The sequence below is a fragment of the Hypanus sabinus genome, chromosome 7, assembly GCF_030144855.1.
Source record: "Hypanus sabinus isolate sHypSab1 chromosome 7, sHypSab1.hap1, whole genome shotgun sequence".
Lineage (NCBI taxonomy): Eukaryota > Metazoa > Chordata > Chondrichthyes > Myliobatiformes > Dasyatidae > Hypanus > Hypanus sabinus.
Genome location: NC_082712.1, coordinates 40,391,551 through 40,412,917, shown reverse-complemented (window position 1 = coordinate 40,412,917; position 21,367 = coordinate 40,391,551). Strand labels below are relative to the sequence as shown.

The following is a 21,367-nucleotide window of genomic DNA, read 5'->3' as shown; positions in this document are numbered from 1 at the left end:
TTTGTGGGTGGATTTAAGAAATTGCAAGGGTAAAAATTATGGGAATCGTATATAGGCCTCCAAATAGTAGCCGAGATGTGGGGTAAGTAATAAGGGTAAGTAATAAGGGTAATGTCACAGTCGTAATGAGGGACTTCAACATGCAAGGGGATTAGGAAATCAGCTTGGTGTCGGATTGCAAGAGAGGGAGTTTGTTGAACGTCTACAAGATGGCTTTTTAGAGCAGCTTGTGCTCGAGTCTACTAGGGGAAAGGCTATCTTAGACTTGGTGTTGTGTAATAATACAGATTGTATTAGTCGGCTTCATGTAAAGGAACCCTCAGGAGACAGTGATCATAATATGATTGAATTTATGCAACACACAAATACTGGAGGAATTCAGTAGGCCAGGCAGCATCTATAGAAAAAAGAACAGTTGACATTTCGGGCCGAGACCCTTTGGCAGGATTGAATTCATACCATAACTTGAGCGGGAGAAGCACAAGTCACATGTATCATCAGTCTTGCAGTGGAATAAATGGAATTACAGAAGCATGAGAGAGGATCTTGCCTAGGTGGATTGGAGAGGGATAGTGCTGGGGATGTCAGAGGAGGCTGAAGTTTCATGGAATAGTTCACAAGGCGCAGGATAGATATGTCCCCCAGAAGTAGTTCTTAAACAGCAAGGCTAGGCAACCGTGGCTGACAACGGAAGGTTAAGGACTACATAAGGGCCAAGGAAAGGGCATATAAGGTAACAAAAGTGAGTAGGAAGTTGGATGATTGGGTACTTTTAAAATCCAACAAAAGGCAATTAAAAAGAGCTATAAGAAGGGAAAAGATGAAGGATGAGGGCAAACCAGCTGATAATATAAAACACAATACTAAATGTTTTTTTCAGTTATATAAAGAATAAAAGGGAATTGGAAGTTGATATTGGACTACTGGTGAGGTTGTAATGGAGGACGAAGAAATGGCAGATGAAGTACTTTGCTTCAGTCTTTATGTGGAAGACACTAACTGTATGCCAGAGGTCCACGAGTGTCAGGGAGCAGGAGTGAGTGTCATTGCTATTACAATAGAAAAGGTGCTAGACAAACTGAAAGGTCTTAAAATGGATGTCATCTGGACCAGATGGGCTACATGCCAGAGTCCTGAGAGAGAGGTCGCAGAAGAGATAACAGATGCATTAGTCATGATTTTTCAAGAATCACTTGATCTGGCATGGTCCCGGAGGGCTAGAAAATTGCAAATGTCACTCCACTCTTTAAGAAGGGAGGAAGACAAAGGAAAAGAACTTATAGGCAAATTAGTCTAGCCTAGCCTCAGTGTTTGAGTCCATTATTAAGGATGAAATTTTGAGGTACTTGGAGACTAATGATAAAATAAGTCAACGTCAGAATGGTTTCTGTAAAGGGAAATCTTGCCTGACCAATCTGCTAGATTTCTTCGAGGAAGTAACAAGCAGAGTTTACCAAGGAGATGCAATGGATGTCACTTACTTCGATTTTCAGAAGGCATTTGATAAAGTGCCTTACATGAGGCTGCTAAACAAGATAAAATCCTATGGTGTTATAGGAAATATACTGGATGGATGGAGGAATGGCTGACCAGCAGGAGGCAGTGAGTGGGAATAAAGGGGGCCTTTTCTGGTTGGCTGTCAGTGATGAGTGGTGTTCCTCACGGGTCAGTATTGGGACTGCTACTTTTCACATTGTCACCAACTTAGTGGAATTGATGGCTTTGTGGCAAAATTTACGAATGATACAAGGATAAGTGGAGTGGTAGGTAGTGCTGAAGAAGCAATGCGATTGCAGCAGTACTCACACAAATTGGAAGAATGGACAAAAAAGTGGCAGATGGAATACAGTGTTGGAAAATGTATGATAATATACTTTGGTAAAAGGAACAATAGTTCAGACTATTATCTAAATGGGGAGAACATTCAAACATCAGAGGTGCAAAGGGACCGAGGAGTCCTCGTGCAAGACTCCCAGAAGTTTAATTCACAGGTCGAGTCTGTGGTAAAGAAGGGAAATACAGTGTAGGCATTCATTTCAAGAGGAATAGAATAAAAAAAACAAGGAGATAGTGCTGAAGATTTATCAGGCTACACTTGAAGTATTGTCAACAGTATTGGGCCCCTTATCTCAGAAAGGATGTATTGTCATTGGAGAGAGTCCAGAGGAGATTCACAAGAATGATTCTGGGAATGGAGGGGTTAACAAATGAGGAGCATTTGGCAGCTTTGGGCCTGTACTCACTGGAATGTAAAAGAATGCGTGACAATCTCATTGAAACCTACTGAATGTTGAAAGGACTAGATACGATGGACGTGGAGAGGATGTTTCCTCTGGTGGGGGTAGCCAGAACTAGAGGGCGCAGGCTCAAAATTGAAGGGCGACCTTTTGGAACAGAAGTAAGGAGGAATTTTTTAGCCAAAGAGTGGCAAATCTGTGGATTGCTCTGGCACAGACTGTGGTGGCGGCCAAGTCTGTGGGTATATTCAAAGCTGAAGTTGATAGATTCCTGAATGTTTTGAGCATCAAGGGAATATGGTGAGAGGTCAGGTGTGTGGGGTTGAATGGGATCCGGGATCAGCCATGATGAAATGGCAGAGCAGACTCGATGGGCTGAATGGTCTAATTCTGCTCCTATGTCTCATGGTCTATGGTCTTGTGGTCTTACGGGAAAGACACAGAAAGCTTTAGAGTGGTTTCAGAAGAGATTTTCTGACCAAAAAGGGACTTCAGCTGTATGGATAGAGTGGATGAGAGAAGGTTGTCCTCCAATCAACAAGGAAGGTTGTGAGGACTTCAATAGACATATTTAAAGTCATGAAGGGTATAGACAGCTGATCCATAAAGCATTCCCATTTGTAAAGGGGAAAACACCCAGGGTATGGAGAATGAAAATGATGGCAAAGGAATCGAAAGTGCTATGAGGAAACTTTTCTTATGCAGTGACTGGTTAGGATCTGGGTACCATAACCAGTGATGGTGGTGGAGACAGATTCAATTGCAGTATTAAAAAGAACGAGGAACAGATATCTGAAAGAATTTGCGGGGCTCTAGGTTGGAGGAAGGGAAGTAGCTTCTGGCCCACTGTGCCTCCCCACCCACCCCACAGGGTTGTTTTGAATTCTACGGCTCAATAGGGTGAATGGGTTCCTTCTGTGTGGTAATCATTCTGTGTTTATGCGAGCGGCATTTTGCTGTCAAAGTATGCTTCAGTTACGTGCAGAAAGTCCAGGATTCATAATGCTGTCCTCCATGAAACATTCCACACTGTGCATGAAGAAAATTGTTCAAACCTACTGTCTTAGATCTTCTACACTGCGGTGTTTCAAATGAGATTTTTTCCACAGAAAAGTTCTTCCTTGTTTTATTACTACATCTATCTCTAAATCAAATGGTAACTTGATTTTAAAATATAGATATTGATTACTTTAACATTAAGACTACATATTTTATGACACTATATGTAATGTTAAAATAAAATATGCATTAAAATTCCGCATGCAGATCCTTTTTGATAATTTGGATTTCCATTATGAATTCAATTCAAGGCCAAATAAATTAAACTGCATTTACTAGATAAGTTTGCAAATTTATACAGGGCGTAGCTGAACGATACTAGTCTGCAAATGTCTATTTTTGATTCACATTTTGTGTTGTTAGTTAATCGCAGCCAGGACAGTGTAACCAGATTAATTTGACCTCAGTGAATCTGGATTAAGGAGCAAAAATTGGCCAGAGTTCCCACGTTTGCTTGCTATGCAGTGAACTGTACTCAAAGTACTTGTGTGCAAATTTCAGCTGAGTAGGGTCATTGTTGCTGTGGTATCTCCACAGCTGAATAAGCTGAAAAAAAGATTATACTCTAATAAGGGTCATCTGAGGGACATACCTGAAAGAAAACGGTATCCTTTAAAACATTTTGAATGAAAAAAAAGAGGAGAAAATGGATAAGTTAATGGGTTCTCAAAGAAAACTTAAAGTTGTGAAATGAAAAACAGCCTGACCTGCAAATTAATTCTCAGCAACAATGTAGGATGAAAACAAAATATTGCTAAGTTCATTCATACAGACAGAAAATATAGATTTATCATGTATAATATCGCTCTTTTCACAGAAATTAGAATTGACTGGAAGTGAAATAAATGCATGCACTCACGTACATCAGTAAAATAGGAGGAGGGTGACTAATGCATGAGTTCCTAGACTTACTGGCAATGCTGCAATTTAACGGCTCAAATTTCAAACAACTTTACATAAAACTCAGACTTATCTTGGTTGTTAATAGATTTGCAGCTAGGAACTTGTATAAGTGCCAGTAAGAATGAACAAACAATATTACGGTAAATGCAGGCAATTAGCTCTCTCTGCTCTAATAATTTGCAGGTGTTTTTGATTTTGTTTTTAAAGTTATATCATTATGGGGAATATATTTGAATATTTTAAAAATTTGAGAAACATTATTTGCCAGTTGTATTGCAAGATAGAGATTTGAAATATCTAAATTTTAATGCACATTGAGCAAGAATTGTATATATACACTTAGCATAATCTCTTCAGCTGTTAAGAATCGTTCAATGCATTCTTAAACGTGAATTGAAATTAAACATTGTATCAAAAAGAAATCATGGCTTGCTCGTCTTGCCAGATGGCCGTAGGTTACATATTGGTGTGAGGCTGTATCTACTGTAAGGACTTTGAGTGGATTAACTTGATGAACTTCACTGGAATTTCACAAAATTTATAAGGCCAGAATTTGGCAAGAAAAATGTAAAACTGTGAGTGAAATGAGAGTCAGAAGAAGTAAATGAGAAGTGTAGAAATGGCAAGCCAGAAATATTTCTAAATTTATGTAAGTTTGCCAGAAGGACAGATATTTGCAGAGGAAGAAATAGAGAGAGTATTCAGTATCGGAGAGAGTTAAAAGAGAACTTATGACTATATCAGATGTAGGGAAAAAAACACACATTTCTTTGCATTTTGGAAGAGCCATTAGATTATTACCAAGGAACGGATAGATTAGGATATATTTTGAAACATCTTTAAGTGTGCAGTGTTCCTCCTCTTGCCATAGGACAAGCACATACTCTATTGCAAAAATACAGTGCAGTTAACTATTCAATCAATAACAATCTTACAAGGCAATTAACTTCAATGTTACTTTCTATTTATTTTGAAATATTCTTTTTCAACAATCTTACAGTATAGAACATTTTTTGTACAGTTTATAACAGGTAGCAATCACAACCACATGAATCTATTTCCACTGCTGTCCCTGAATTCGCATCTCTGTGCCTCAACTTTGCTCTCTGACTCCAACCAATTTGCAAAGAGCAGTTCTAATTTATTATTCACTGCTACGTAAATGGCTGTGCAATACATCACTGGATCACAAAACACCATCATTCATGTGGCCGATCACTCTGCCTGTTTCTGCGTTATCTGGAGTCTGGTTTCAAAAAATGTAAACTCCCACTGCTAAGTCATGGTTTTTACATCCAGAAAATAGGAAAGCCAATTAGTTACAAATCTCACTTGGAACCTGCAATTTCAAATAAATGGTTATCTCTTCTCCCAAAGGGAGCGTTATTAGTTGGTCATTATACAAGCATGGTTTTCAGTTCTTGGTAGATAAACAGTAGTACTAGGAACTGCTTAACAGCAGTGGGTTTACAGACAATAGAGAATATATGGGGAAATCGTAATCCCCTTGTACATGTCATGAACACAGTCTACTCCATTATATGGTGGATGCATCAGCTGGAATTTCACTTGCCATTGATTTACATCATGTACACCACATATTGAATTGCTGATATACAAATGCATTTTTATATTTAATGTTCCAAGCAGTTATTATGTTAAACTTACGTGCTTTCTCATAAACTCTACAATGGCTGCTTGCTTTGAATGAGGTACAAGGACCTTTGCAAGGTAAATGGCTACTTTAGTGCTGCTGTAATATAAAAGAGCTTTTCACTTGCAACTCAATCCCCCAGATTGCTAAATAATGTCAATATAAACTGAAACAATCCTCCTTTGGAGCCATGTATATTTGGTAATTATCTTATGAAATTGAGGAAAAACTTGCAATGAAGCATTTTCCCATTGTTTTCCTGAGTACCTGCATTCAATCCATGGAAATTACCTTAAACTTCCTGTTGCCCCACCCCACTTCCACCCTGCAGCCTCAAGTAATCTCACAGCAAGACACAATGCAAGCTCAAAGAAAAGCATTCCATTTTCCATCTGGGCACGTTGCAGTCTTCAAGACTCAATACTGAATTTTACCACTTCAGTTAATTTGATTTCTCGGTCTATATTTATCATCCATCTGTAAGATTAGCTCAGCTTGCTTTTTATCCCCCTTCCTTTGTTTTTGCTGTGGGAGTGGAGGACATGCCTGACCTACTGGGCATGCTCTCAGACTCTACATTTCAAACCTCACACCTTCCTTCGTTTTGTTTTTCATTTATGTTCTCACCCTTTAACTGCTTGCATACACTCATTGTTCGGGTTTGCATCGTATCCCCTGATCACCATGGGTTTTACCCTCCTCGTTCTCCCTGCAGTTTACCAAACTTCTTTTGTCACCTGTTCATTTCCGATGAAGGGTCTCTGACTGGAAATGTCGATGATGTTAGTCTTCCCACAGTTGTCGCCTGACCTAGTAAGTGTTTGCAGCATTTTCCGTTTTTCTTTCGAGCACTCTTTGTTGTAGACAACCAGCATCAACTATTTCTTGTTTGAGTTTAGAAAAAATTAAGTGTTGTCTTTGACCCTTCAGTTAAATTTGAAGAAACTTGGAGACAGTTTGTTCAACAATTTCATATGAGCTAAGCTGACTTTTCCTAAACCTTACTTTTATTATCCTTAATTATTTGGATGGAGGTGCAGAGTTATTGACGCTACTGTGTATATTTGACATAATGCAATGGCCCACGTTGGTTAGGTTTTTTCCTTTTTTCTGGGGCGGGGAGCTTTTTCTTATTTACTCCATTTTTTGTAACTGCTATGAGTTTGGGAGGTTATTATAGATGGATTATCATCTATTTGTATTTATACCTTAACCTATTATGTACTCTCAAGCTCTTTGTATTCATGTTTCATCTATGTTTGTTTAAAATTAATAAAAAGATTTAAGAAGAAAGAACCAGCAACAGCACAGTGTTCATCTTTTTAGCATGCACTGGATCGTTCATTTTCAGAGATGAATGACTGTAATGTGGAGACAACGGAAGGCCCCATCATTTCATAAGATCTTGGGTAACCTGTGACTTAACTAAAGACTGCTCCACACCCTTTAAAAACTGTTGTTTACAAAAATCAATTGGTTCCAGGTTTAAAGCTTAAATTTGACATCATGTCAGTTTTCGTGTTTGAAGAAAGGTACAAATTTCTTTCACCATTGATATGTAGAAATGGTCCTTTAATTACTCTACTGAAATGTTTGGTTCTGATTTTTTTTTGCCTAGTTCTACCATTACCATAACCTCCTACCTTCAACTCCTCTAAGCACCAAACCCATCGACCCTCAGAGAGCGGAAATAGTTTCCTCTTTATTCACTCTATCAATTCCTCTGAATCACCGTTTAACTGGTTCCTTAAACTGAATGATGGAGAATTGAGAGATATAAGCGACTGCAGATTCTGGAATCTGCTGGAGGTATTCTACAGGCCAAGCAGCACGAATAGGCCCTTCCGGCCCTCCAAGCCACACCAGCCAGCAATCCACTGATTTAATCCTGGCCTAATCACAGGACAATTTACAATAACCAATCAATCCTACATCACTGCAGGAAGAAACCAGAGCACCCGGAGGAAACCCATGTGGTCACGCGGAGAACGTACAAACTCCTTACAGGCAGCGGGGGGAATTGAAGCTGGGTCAGCAGTATTGTAAAGCATAGCAGTTCTTCCAGCAGTTTGGATTTTGCTTATAGACAATACAATCTTCATTTGTATAACTTGCAATTTAATGAAGTCCTACGTTTGAGAAGAAAGCTAAAAAAATTATGCTAGAAATCTGATCTAAATGCAGGATGATAAAACAGGCAATATCTGTTGGGAGAGAAAAAAGTTAAAGTTCTTTTATCTGAAGTGGAACAAGTCAAGAATAATCAAGTTTCATGGTCTTGCTGTAAAACACTCATCACTAAAACTTGCTTTAATACCTCCTCTAATATGCAATCTGACTTTTCTGCTTTCCCCATTGCGAGTCAAAGATAAAAGAAACACTGCTTTTCATCCACAACTCTTTATAAATTGTTCAAATGGAAAGGTTTGGAATTATTTAACATGACTTCAGGGCAGTGTGCGTATGCCAAAGATAGATCTGATTTCTGTATTCATATGGTTCGTGTTAGTGTGTGACACAACTTGTTTGATTTCAAAATATTTCACATGAATGCCAATTGGTACTAAAAGGTTGTCTACTACTTTTCATGCCATTTGAAAGGAACACATAAGAGTAGCCTTTCTGGCTACTTTCGCAACCTTATGCTTTAAGGAGGTTGTGCTTTAACAGTCTTAACTGCATCTAGTGCCTAAGTTTTCTATGTCATTGTGAATGCCAAGTCAATAGAGAAATCCTCTGGCAACAGCCTTTTTTACCAGAATCACCACCCGCTATCCCCATTTTATATAAACCTAGTTGATCTATAATTCATGAAAATTAAAAAATCTGAAACAAAGACAGAAAATTCTTGAAACACTAAGCAAAACATCTGTGGAAATAAAAACAGAAGATCCTTCATTGGAACTGAGAGAAGAGAAACCAATTTAGTTTTAAGTGGCAGAGAAAGTAGGTGAAAAGTGTTTGGGACAAAAGGAATATCTCTGATAAGATCAACCCAGAGTTGCTGTGGTATTGAAAGCTTCCAGTTAAAATGGTGCTACCAAATGCATGTGACAGCTCACTTGTAGTTTAAAAAAGTTAAGAAATCTGACTAAAAACATCACTAAAATACCTTTCCTGAGGTAAGTTGGGTTAAATTATCACTGCAAACAGTGAAGGGGTGACTGATGGCAAGGCGAGTTTGGGGGATGAGCTGATATGGTGTGTCGCAATTGTTTCAGATGGAGATCTGATGCCTATAAAACTAGCCTGGCATTGAGAGGAGAATTCGGGGCCCAGGCAGAGGAGATTTGATGTTCATACAACTGGCCCAGGTGTGAGGCTGTACCGCTTTGGGCACCAGGCTGATTAGAAGTGCTTGAGAGCGGCTTCGGGCTAGGCAGTGAAACCTGACCCTGGGGTAAGACATTGGGGAGCATGGTCCAGGCCCCAAGTCCTTCGCAGTAGCCGTGTCCTAGTGCAAGGTACAAACCACTGTTCAGTCAATTTAAATGCTGGCCCAGATCGGAGGCGAGCCGATTTTTGCTCACTCTCCTTGAGGTTTACTCATCTACCCTGGGAGCCTTTCACTGTTCTGTTTGGTCAATTTAAGCACTTGCCTAGAAAGACTGAAAAGACAGTGTGTCGGGATCCAAGGGAAGAACTGATTTCGCTCACTCTCTATGATAGCCACTCCTCTTTACCTTAGCGCCGAGGCTATGGAGACAGCCCTGTGCCCGCTAATATGATGAACTGATAGCGAGGCTTTCGGCCTACTCTGGGCTGTTCCAGGGTTCTGATCTGAGGACTTAATTGTTGTTTGCTTCAATTGTTTGCATGATTTGTGTTTTTTTTCACATTCTCTTGCACATTGGGTGTTGATCTTTCACTTTATTTTTCCTTCTATTGGGTACTTTTGGGTTTATTACTTCCTGGCTACCTGTGAGCAAACAAATCTCAAGGTTGTATAATTTATACGTTCTAGGATAGTAAATGTACCTTGGATCTTTGGATATGCACTCAATGGCCACTTTATAAGTTACACTTCTACATTTGCTTATTAATTCAAGTATCTAATCAGCCAATTGTGGCTGCAACTTAGTGCATGCAGACATGGTCAAGAGGTTTAGTTGTTCAGACCAAACATCAGAATGGGTAAGAAAAATGATCTAAGTGACTTTGACCATGGACTGATTGTTTGTGCCAGATGGAGTGGTCTGAGTATCTCAGAAACTGCTAATCCCCTGGGATTTTCCCACACAACAGTCTCTAGAGTTTACAGAGAATGGTGTCAAAAACAAAAAAAAAATCTGAAAATGCCTTATTAATGAGAGAGATTAGAGGCCAGACTGCTTGAAGGTGACAGTAACTCTGATAACCATGTATTACAGCTGTGGTGTGCAGAAGAGTATCTCTGAATGCACAATATTTTGAACCTTGAGGTGGAAGGGCTACACAACAGAAAATTACACTGGGTTTCACTCTTGTACCTAACAACAGTGGCCGCTAAGCATAATTCACAGTGCCTTCAGTATCTACACTGAAGTGACTTTGTCTTCAGGAGAACTGTGTCAGAATCTGTACTTCTATTGTTGAATATTCACACTCCTGCTTTGAACTTGTTTATTTTATATATACCTGATGTTATTTTCACTGCTGTATCAGAGAATTCATCATGTACACTTGTATTGTGAAAGTATTATTCTTTGTGTTTGTTTTTGTTTCTTCAAACAGAAGTGCTCATTTTGCATTTTGTTCTGAAAGTCTACTCTCAAGGTTATAGTTTTATTGAAAATGAGAACAGCATTCCCAGATTGGATTTGTTTAGCTCCTCCCACAAAAGCAGATCCCCTCTCAGTGGCCCATCTGTGATACAGCCACTACTGGATATGCAGATTTAATGATGCAAGTTTATCTTGCTTGCAATCAATAACTGGTGTGAACAGATGCTCCTTTACATTGTTAAAGCCTGTTCAAATGTGAGACTTCACATGTTTTGTAACTGGACTTTGATATTCACACAATCTTTCTCTCAGCGTGTGATCCAAGTGCAAATTCAATGTTACAATATTTTTCAGATTTAGTCAATGATCTCCCTTGATCACTGATAAATATTCATGATTTCCGATTGTGCTGAGTTGGTTTTCCAACTTCTTTGCTACTTCATTATAGGCTTGATAAGTTCAAAGTTCAATGTAAATTTATTATCAAAATACATATACATCACCATTACAACCCTGAGATTTGTTTTTTTGTGAGCATACTCAGTAAATCCAAGAAACACAATAGAATCAACAAAAGACCAAAGTCAACAGATGGGCAAATAGCCAATGAGCACAAGACAACAAACCAAGCAAATACAAAGGAGAAAATAATAATAATATTAATAACTAAAGGCAGATAGCTGGAGGTAAGTCCACGGCCAGATCAGCCATGATCTTGTTAAATGGTCAAGCAGGCTTGACAGTCCTGGTGGCCTACTCTTGCTCCTATTTCTTATATTCTTAAATAAATAATAAATATTGAGAACATGAGATGAAAAGTCCTTGAAGGTGAGTCCACAGTTTGTGCGAACAGTTCAGTCATGAGATGAGTGAGGCTGAATGAAGTTATCCCCATTGGTTCAAGAGCTTGATGGTTAAGAGATAATAACTTTCCCTGAACCTAGTGGTGTGGGTCCTGAGGCTCCATTACCTTCTTCCTGATGGCAGCAATGAGAAGAGAGCATAGCCTTGGATGGTGGGGGTCCTTAATGATGGATGCTGCTTCCCTGCTCTATGTAGACATGCTCAATTGTGGGGAGAGCTTTGCCTGTGATGGACTGGGCCATATCCACTACTTTTTGTAAGATTCTCATTCAAGGACATTGATGTTTCCATACCAGGCCATGATGTAGCCAGTCAATATACTCTTCACCACACATCTATACAAGTTTGTCGAAGTTTTAGAAGTCATGCCAAATTTTCAAAAAATGCTTTCTTCATAATTGCACTGTGCGCTCTATCCAGGACAGGTCCTCTGAAATGATAACACCCAGAAATTTAAAGTTACTGACCCTCTCGACCTCTGATCCTCCGATGAGGACTGGCTCATGGACCATTAAGTCATTCTTAAGTCATCTCCTTGGTCTTGCTGATATTGAGTGAGGGGTTGTTGTTGTGGCATCACTCAGCCAAATTTTAGTCTCCCTCCTATATGCTGATTCATCACCACCTTTGATTCAGCCAGTGACAATGGTGTCAGCAAACTTAAATATGGCACTGGAGCTGTCCTTAGTCTCACGGTCATAGGTGTAAAGTGAGCAGAGCAGAGGGCTAAGCACACCACCTGGTGGTGCACCTGTGCTAAGGAGATTTTGGAAAGCTGTTGATCCTAATCCAACCGTCTGGGGTCTGCAAGTCAAGAAATTGGCAATCCAATTGCACAAGGAGGTATTGAGGCCTGGGTCTTGAAGCTTATTGATTAATTTTGAGGGGATAATGCAATTGAATTCTGAGCTGTATTCTATAATGAGATACCCTGATGTAGGCAACTTTGGTGTCCAGATGTTCCAGGGTTGAGTAAAGTGCCACTGAGATGGCACTATGGACCATCACTATGGGCCAGTTGTGACAATAGGCAAATTGGAGCAGATCCAAGTTGCTTCTCAGGCAGGAGTTGATATGTTACATCACCAATTTTCAAATCACTTCATCACTGGATGTAAGTACTACTGGGCGATAGTCATTGAAGCTGGTTATCATGTTCTTCTTGGGCACCACTATAATAGAAGCCTGTTTGAAGCAGGTGGGTAACAGACTACCAACATCTGTGAACCTTCTATCCAGTTGATCAGCACAGATCCTTAATACTCAGCCAGGTACTCTATCTAGGTCTGATACTTTCTGTGGGTTCACCCTCCTGAAGGATGCTCTCATGTCGGCCTCAGAGACAGAAATCACAGGATCATCGAGGGCTGTGGGAGTTTGTGAAGTTTCCTCCATGTTTTGACAATTAAAGCAAGCATACATAGCACTGAGCTCATCTGGGAGGGAAGCCTCCAACCTAATGTCTATCCATGGCCTCCTCTACTGTCAAGATGAGGCCACACTCAGGTTGGTGGAACAATGCCTTGTATTCTATCTGGGTAGCCTCCAACCTAATGGCATGAACATCGATTTCTCTAACTTCCGTTAATGCCCCTCCACCCCTTCTTACCCCATCCTTTATTTATTATTTCACCCCCCTTTTTTCTTTTCTCTCTCTGCCCCTCTCACAAACACTCCTTGCCTGCTCTCCATCTCCCTCAGGTGCTCCCCTCCCCCTTTCTTTCTCCCTAGGCCTCCCATCCCATGATCCTTTCCCTTCTCCAGCTGTGTATCCCTTTTGCCAATCAACTTTCGAGCTCTTAGCTTCATCCCTCCCCCTCCTGTCTCCTATCATTTTGGATCTTCCCCTCCCCCTCCCACTTTCAAGTTTCTTACTATCTCTTCTTTCAGTTAGTCCTAACGAACGGTCTCGATCCAAAACGTCGAATTTACTTCCTCCTCCTTCCTATAGATGCTGCCTGACCTGCTGCGTTCCACCAGCATTTTGTGTGTGTTGCTTGAATTTCCAGCATCTGCAGATTTCCTTGTTTGTGTTGTCACCACTGTTGCCTGGTTTCACTTAAGTGATAATATTATTAAAGCCCTGCCACAGCTGTTAAGCGTTGGTTGCGGAATACTCTGAAAGACTTACAAGTGGGATAGCCCTACAAATGGGATTTCCAGCATGATGCAAGTATCTATGACCAAAAGAGCCTTTTTTCCATTCATTTGGTAACTTCCTTTGAGAATTTGTGCCCTTTAGCTCTGTTTCAATGATGTTACTTATGTGAAAATCATCTCCATCCTTTTGATGTATTAATTGAAGGGCCTTGTCCTTTGTCCTATTCTGAGATTTCCATTACGCTTTGCCTGGGAGCAGACTCTTAATTTGTACTTGCACTCATAAGTTTGGCCTTTTACTTGTAAATCTATTTTGCTTGTACCATCTTTCTTCCTACTGTTTCTGCTCATATTTTAACTCACTGCTGCAGCAGCACATGGGCACAGCCAGCAGGCAGTGATATTTTTTGTAACCCCAACACATTAAACTAATTAAAAGAAAGACATGGGACTCTGAAACATGAGCCTAACTTTGTGTTTGCTTTAAGCAAGACGCACATGTAGTAGTGTTGTGATATTTGCAATTCACTTATTTTTATATTTAATCTGTAATTAATTATTTAAATGAACAAGAATGCTTAATCAAACAATATTACTCAAATATTACTGATATTAAATACATAACTCTCCTCCCTGCTTAGCTATAAACTCCAACTCAATATAGAATGTATCTCAACTATGTACACAGTATACTGTATAATACAGCTACTATATACAGACATCCACAGTGCAGTATCTTTTAAATTGTCCCATTCAGGCCCAAATATTTCATCGCTGTTTAAGCTTTCTTACACTTGGGGTGATATGTTCTCATGTTCTGGGCTTCCTCCATGATGGATGTAGGAGGTGATTCTGTGACTGCAGGAAGTAGTTCTGACACCTCTGGACATCCTCCTTCCCCTTTTCTTGGTTTTTCTCTCTCTTTATTTGATCCTTGCTTCTCTCCTAATCCCAACTCCTTTCTCTCTTTATCCCGTGCCTTTTCTTTTTCTTTCTAGAATGTGCATCTTAATCTTGGAGGTGCATTTAGCTCACTGGAGTATTCTCTTATTAATCCTTCTGTTCCTCCCTTTACAATCCAATTTCTCATCTTAGTTTCCTCATCCACATCATCATCATCTGATGAATCCTCTGTTTTCGTATCCCCATCGACTCCTTTCTTTTTGGCCTTCCATTCATCCAGCTGGACTTTGTTCTTTGCATCTACTTCACAACCAGTTTTTTCCCTCCCACTTGAAGTTCATGCAATAACTTTAATGAAGGCAGGATAAATTCTGCTGCTTAATATTCACAAAAGCTGAATGTTTGCAACTTTCCTGAAGCTCCTTGAACTCTCTTCCAGCTTAAAACCAAGCCACATTTTGCAAGTATCTGCCTCATTACATATTAGAAGCTTCCTCAGATTAAAAAAAACTGTTGTAGTCTGATCACTGCTTTCAACACTTCTGCGATTCCTCTGATCAATATGGTACTTCCTTGGTCCAATGTGCTTTCCAGCTAGAGGCACATAGTTTGACGCTAACATCTGTTTGCCTTCTGTTGGGCAATGGCTCTTGGTGTACAGCATGGAGACAGATGTCACATCATCCAGTACCTTTCTTAATTTGCTTTCACTTGAGTCAATTGCAGGGGATGCAGCATGAAATGATGAATGGATCTCCAGCTGAGCTGTAGTTGTCAAAGCCAATCATGCCTGCAATGCAGGCCATCATGTTTTTTTGTAACCACGTGTTCTTAGTTGGGTATCTGCAGGCTTCAGTTTAGTATCTTTGAAATGCCTTTCAAACTCATTTTGTGGAATGACTGAAACAACTGAACTAGAGTCCAATTCCATTTTAATTAATTTGCCATTCACTTCTGGTGGAAGCCATTTTGCTCATCTATTGTTAGTTTCCACGTTGTAAATCTCAAGGCTAGCCAGTCCTGTGTCACTCTCATCATTATTAGATTTTTCATCAACAGCATGTAAATTAGAGCTCTTTGAAATTGCAACTTGACTTTTTATCTCTTTCTCTTCCCTGAGCAGCCATTTATACCTGTCTGGTGATATGTGACCTACTTTGTTGCATTTTCTGCAGGTTTCACTTTTAAACCTGTAGTCCTTTGGTGTATGTGAGTCCCTGCCACAATGGAAACACAACTTGTTCAGCCGATAGGTTTCTGTTTGGATGTTGACATTTTTTTCATGCTCACTTTTATTCCTAACTGCAACTCAATTCCACCTCTGCTGTTTCCATTGATACAGCAATTTCAACTGCTCTTTCAAATGTAAAATGTGCTTCAGTTCAGACCTGGTTTTGAATGCTTCCTGGTAAGATTCCACAACATAAATGATCTCTCAGTGCATCATTAAGCCTATTACTGAACTGACAATAATCAGATAATCTCTTGAATTCAGCCACACATGCTGAAATGGACTCCCCTTCCATTTGATTCTGCTTAAGAATCCTAAATAGTTCTTTAATCAACAAAGTTTGTGGTTCTAAATGTTCCTACATTACTTTCATGATATCAGCAAAGCTCATTTCATCTGGTTTAATTGGAACAGTCAAACTCCAAAGCAAACTGTATGCCTTTAAATCCAATGCACTCAGCAAAACTGGTACTTGTTTCTTATTGGCTTTTCCATTTGCTTTTAAATACTACTCAACCAAAACTGTATATAAATGCAGTTATCAGTTGTGTAATCTTTCCAAAATAACCAGATATTTATGTTTGTTGTTTTAAAGGTTGATTATCACCTCATTTTCACTGTTTATGAACATGTGAATTCTGTTCACTGCTTTTTTTTTAACTTAATCTTTCTTTCTTTCTTTCCAAAGACCATGTGTTGTGCTTCTTTAAAACTCGAATACCTCGCCGCACTTCAACAAGTAGGTAGCCATCACAGGTTCTTTTTAAAAAAAAATACCTTGTTACCACTATAATATTTTGTATCGCCAAAACATTAAACTAATTTAAAAAAAAAGACGCGGGAGCTGAAACGTGAATCTAACTTTGTGTTTTCCTCAAGTGAGATGCACACACATCACATGGTACCACCATCACATATGCAACTTACTTATTTTACATATAACCTATAATAAATTAACTATCTGAACAAGAGTGCTTAAACAAAATATTTACAACATCATTCAAATAGTACTGAAATATTAAATACACAACAGGCAGCACAATGATGTAGCTAGAGGGATTGCTGCCTGAGAGTTCCAGTATTCAGGGTTCAAGCCTGACCTCTGCTGCTGTACGTATGGAGTTGGAAAGTACTTCCTATGACCCTGTGCACCTCCACTGGAGATCTGGTTTCCTCCCACAGGTAAAAAATATATGCAATGGCTTCAGGAAGGAGACTAACTCGAATAACTGCACATTACAAGAGTGGTATGCAAGAGAGCATCTCTGAACACACATGTTGAACCTTTAGGTAGATATGCTACAGCAGCAGAACACCATGAATATATACACTCAGTAGCCACTTCATTGGGTATATCTGAGTGCATCTTTAACAGCATAATGTCCAGATAAATACACAAAACACAAGGAGCTCAAACAAGGTGTATTCTCACAAAACAATTTTCAACAAGCATTTCTATTTGTGGAAGTTAGTTGTATGGCAGAATATTCAAAAGAGCATTGAAGCAATAATTATTCTTCACAACTCTATTGCAAAGGGCAGGACAGACGCATGATTACTTACTATTAGAGGGTGATATCCCTGCAGCATCTTAAAAATCGTTCCTAACTCTGCACTGGTGGGATTGAAGTTTGGAGAGCAAAGCCAAAGCTGGTGGAAAAATTGAATTTACAATGACTGTCTGAGAATACGATATTATTGCTAGATCCCCGATTTAATTTAATAAAGGATTTTACTACTACCGTGTGTGACTAGCATTTAAACACCGATAGAATTCTTTCTTTGAATCTGGGACGATTCTGCAGTTGGAAGAAGAAATAAGTTTTAAAAGGACTAAAAGTGCTGGACACACTCACCATGCCAGGCAGCATCTGTGGAAAGTGACAAGTAATTATCCAGCGCCCTTTTCAGAATGATGCTGAGTGAGCTGGTGAGTATTTCCAGTCGTCTTTATTTCAGATTTCCAGCAGCTGTAGACTTCAGGATTTTCGTCTGGTTCAACCAATACATTCAAATTTCAGCCAATCACAGGCTGAGATACCCTGCGTCGAATAGACTGGATTCGCCAATGAAGGCAGAGAGGGCTGGGATTCAGCCAATCGTTACATTCATTGTGCTGACAGCGTCCTATCGGGTTAGACAGGGCAAGAGTTGCAGCCAATGAACGGTGCAAGCTGGTGGTAGGCTGCGCCCGTGGCTGCTGGTCGTGTTGCCGGAGTTTGGCGAGATCCCAGGAGTTGCACCTAGTAGTTCGTGGGAACACGGCTTCTTGTTTGCTTAGCGAGGCGCTACATTAGTGAAATCCGCGGTAGTTAAAGACGGAAATTGTCTTTATTCCTTGTTCGTATCTGAGGCGCTTGCATCAGGTGCAACTTCGGAGTGACGACCAGCTGTCACGACAACCTTCAGACTGGTCGCAAAACACCATCGTGAGGGAAAACTTCCTGACAACCTCGCTCGGCGGCGTTTGCTTGACTGCCTCTTGTTTTCCACCGTTCAGTCAGAGTCGGTGACGTGTGCAAGCCTGCTTGTCTCCAAGTCAGGTCTACGTTTTGTTGGATGCCCAGAGACCATCAGTGTGATTTCTGAAACATGCTGGAGCTCTCCTGAGTCGAGACGCGGAGGAACTGCAAAGGTCCCGGGCGCTCCGAGAGAGCAACCGCAATCGCTAGATTTTGGAAAAGCAGGTACGTAACCGGGAGCATGGCACATCTGATTGATTGAAGGCTGGAAACGAAATTGCTTTAAGTAAAGGTTCTCGCACAATGTCGCAGCTCCGGCTCTTAGAGGCTAACAAAAAGCTTGATGTAAAAACGACAGTGAGCAAGCTTGTCGGAAGGGGCCGGGAATCTAGCTTCTTGCGAGATTACTTAATTCTGATGTTGACGATTATTGTTTTTAATCGAAAATGGATTATACCGTGCCCTGCCTCGGCTGCCGCTGCAGTCTTACAGATGAGCATCACTTTGGTGGAGACGTGAGAAGCTTGTGAAGCATGACGATTTTCTAAATATTGTACACACTACAATCTCCGTTTAGACTGTCCAGGCGATTCGGATTAGTTTATTGTCACATATTTCAAGGTCCTGCCCGCGTGAAGTTCAGAGTGAACACTTTACATAGTATAATAAATATATCAGAGAAGTGAAATTCGAAGTAAATTTATTATTAAATACGAATATATCACGATGTACTATCCTGAGATTCATTTCTTGCAGGAATTCCCAGCAGAACAAAGAAATGCAATAGAATCGATGAAAATTACTGTACACACAGACTGACAAACATTAAACGTGCAAAAGGCTGTCAGTGTTGGTGTGTATTTTTGGGGTCTGATGCACGGGAATAAGATTTATCAACTTTGCTTATTTATCGTAATTTTTGTTTCTCGTTTAATTCACGCAGTAATTGAATAAGAAATTATCTACTGTTGAGCATTAATCACCAATAACCTGCATCACAGCCACTTTGATCTCACCTCTGTAAATTAGCTCTTGCTCTGTTTAGAGCTACGCTGCAATGTTTCATTTCTCAGCCGAACGGTCGTAGAAGAATTCAAACTGCTGCTGATCATAATCCTATATCTATAATAATAATAATCCTATAGTAACGGGCGATGGCACTGTTGTCAACTTGTTGTGTCACAGTAGATGTGTTGATAATTTGTTGGTTGGAGTTGACCAGTTTTAGTGGATGGGGGAGCTTTTAACATTGCCTGATTTTTTTCGGGTGTGTTGATAATGTGCAAGGTAGCCAGGCTGATTTTTGTAACCGGCCGACTGCAATTTCTTAGCATTACAGGAAAGTATTTGAATTTGTTCCACTTAAATTTTCTTTCACGATCTGCCATTGCTTCTGGTTGCTTAACATAAAACTATCCAGTTTTTAAAGTAGCTATTCTCAGCTTCAACAAGTGTCATTATATATTTTAGCCCACATAAACAATGAAATATTTTAGCCTTCTCAATAACTTATCTTGTAATTTTCTTAAATAAAACTTTTTCGGTACAATTGTGCAAACTGATTCAGTACTTTTAAAAATAACATAAATAACAAAAATGATAGTTGAAAAATGCGTCTAGTAAGGAAGTGATTTCTCAGAGACCATCTCAAGATCTAAAAAATATCTGGCTATGATTTGATTGTAGGAAGAGGGCAGGAAATGCTTAATACAGATATTTTATATGCACACCAGCCTCGTTATTTAAGGCAGAAATATCTTAAGGATTGTGGAGTTTGATTGTGGTATTATTTCTTCACTCCTCTCAAAATGTGTTACGCTTGCTCATAGATTTCTCTCCATCAGTTTATCTGTGGTTCTGTTGTTCCAGCCACTGTTTTCCCACTGTTTTTCTGGCTACTTTGTATTCAAGTTCCTTGACTCATCTTCCCTCAATCTCCAGTGGCATTATCATTTTGTTAATTGTTCTGTCTCATTTGTTCAGTCATTGGGCTGGTTTTTCTTGATTCTGGGCTATTGCCTCTTTGATACGTTATTTTCCCCACAGATGTCGATTGAAAGCACACTCTTCTTTGTTCTTGGAGCTTTCCCTTATTGGAACTGATGACCCTTCCCTTCCGAAGACAAACTTTAATTTACAGGATGACTAAAACACGTCATAAATATATGCAAAGACATGGCCTACTATTTACAGTGAAGCATGTAGGAACATCTCTACCATGTACTTACAAATTTATGAAATTTTGACAAGATTTGAATGGGATGAGCGCAAAAATAACTCCCAATTTAATAATGAATGAAAAAAGAATCTGTAATTAAGAAAATATTGAAATGTAACTGATGTAGATGTTTTCTGCATGAAATTTTGAGGATACTCTTCTTGTAGACAATAGGAAAATATTTTTAGTTGTTATTTTTGGCTACACATACATGCTTGGAGAACTTAGGTATTTCAATTTTTAACATTTTTCTTTTCTTAGCCGAACAATTCCAGAATAACTGTACCCTGAGCTGATTTTTTTTTGTGTAACCAAAAATGAAAGGCAGTTAATAGAGGATATGGGATATTGTAGTAAGTTCAGTTAAAAAAAGAGAAAGGAAGAATATGTAAGATTTAAGAAGCTGAAATACAACAAAAGCCCTTGACAGCTGTAAGGAGGCAGGAAATAACTTGAGCAAGGTAGGCTAAAAGACACCATGAGATATCCTTAGCAAGTAGGATTAGGGAAAATCCCAAGGCATATATGCTGGGAGCAAAATGGTAGCTAGGAAAATGGAACAAAGAAGGGAATTAATGTGTGGAGTTGGAGGAAGAGGGTGAGGGCTTTAATGAGTACTAATACATCAGTATTCACCAAGGAGAAGGATTTGGAGGATTGTGAGATTCTGGAGGGGTATGTTGATATTCTAGAGCATGCCAGCATTAATAAGGAGGAGGTACTGAAGTGACTTGGAAAATTGTAATATGAATATGTCCTCCTCTCCCCCACCCCCCTCCCCCCGAGCCTGAAGGGTCCTAGCCCAGGGACCTGGTGGAGATCTCTGAGATCTTTATATCTGATTTCCAATGGCCCAGTCTCTAGAAGACTGCAGAAGAACCAGTATTGTTATTTTCTTTAAGGGCAACAGGAGAAAAATAAGGAAATTATAGGCCAGTGCTGGAGAAATTATTGGAGAAGATAATGCAAGATGGTACCTGTATTCCATGACAATGTGCTGCTGGTTGCTTCCAAAACTTTTAACTATACCTCT

The 21,367-nt window shown here is 39.6% G+C and overlaps 1 protein-coding gene and 1 long non-coding RNA gene across 3 annotated transcripts in view; one reads left to right on the top strand and one right to left on the bottom strand.

Moving 5' to 3' along the window:
- Window positions 1-18,053, bottom strand: part of LOC132396730 (uncharacterized) — a 69,592-nt gene extending 51,539 nt beyond the window's left edge. For both annotated transcript variants that reach the window (XR_009513090.1, XR_009513089.1), the window contains exons 1-2: window positions 17,511-18,053; window positions 17,218-17,304 (exon numbers count right to left, since the gene is read on the bottom strand). This is a non-coding gene — a long non-coding RNA (uncharacterized LOC132396730). The remainder of the gene's footprint in view (window positions 1-17,217; window positions 17,305-17,510) is intronic.
- A 169-nt stretch (window positions 18,054-18,222) lies between these two features.
- Window positions 18,223-21,367, top strand: part of arhgef28a (Rho guanine nucleotide exchange factor (GEF) 28a) — a 390,430-nt gene continuing 387,285 nt past the window's right edge. The window contains exon 1 of the mRNA XM_059974562.1: window positions 18,223-18,341. The gene's annotated coding sequence lies outside the window, so the exon portion shown is untranslated. The remainder of the gene's footprint in view (window positions 18,342-21,367) is intronic.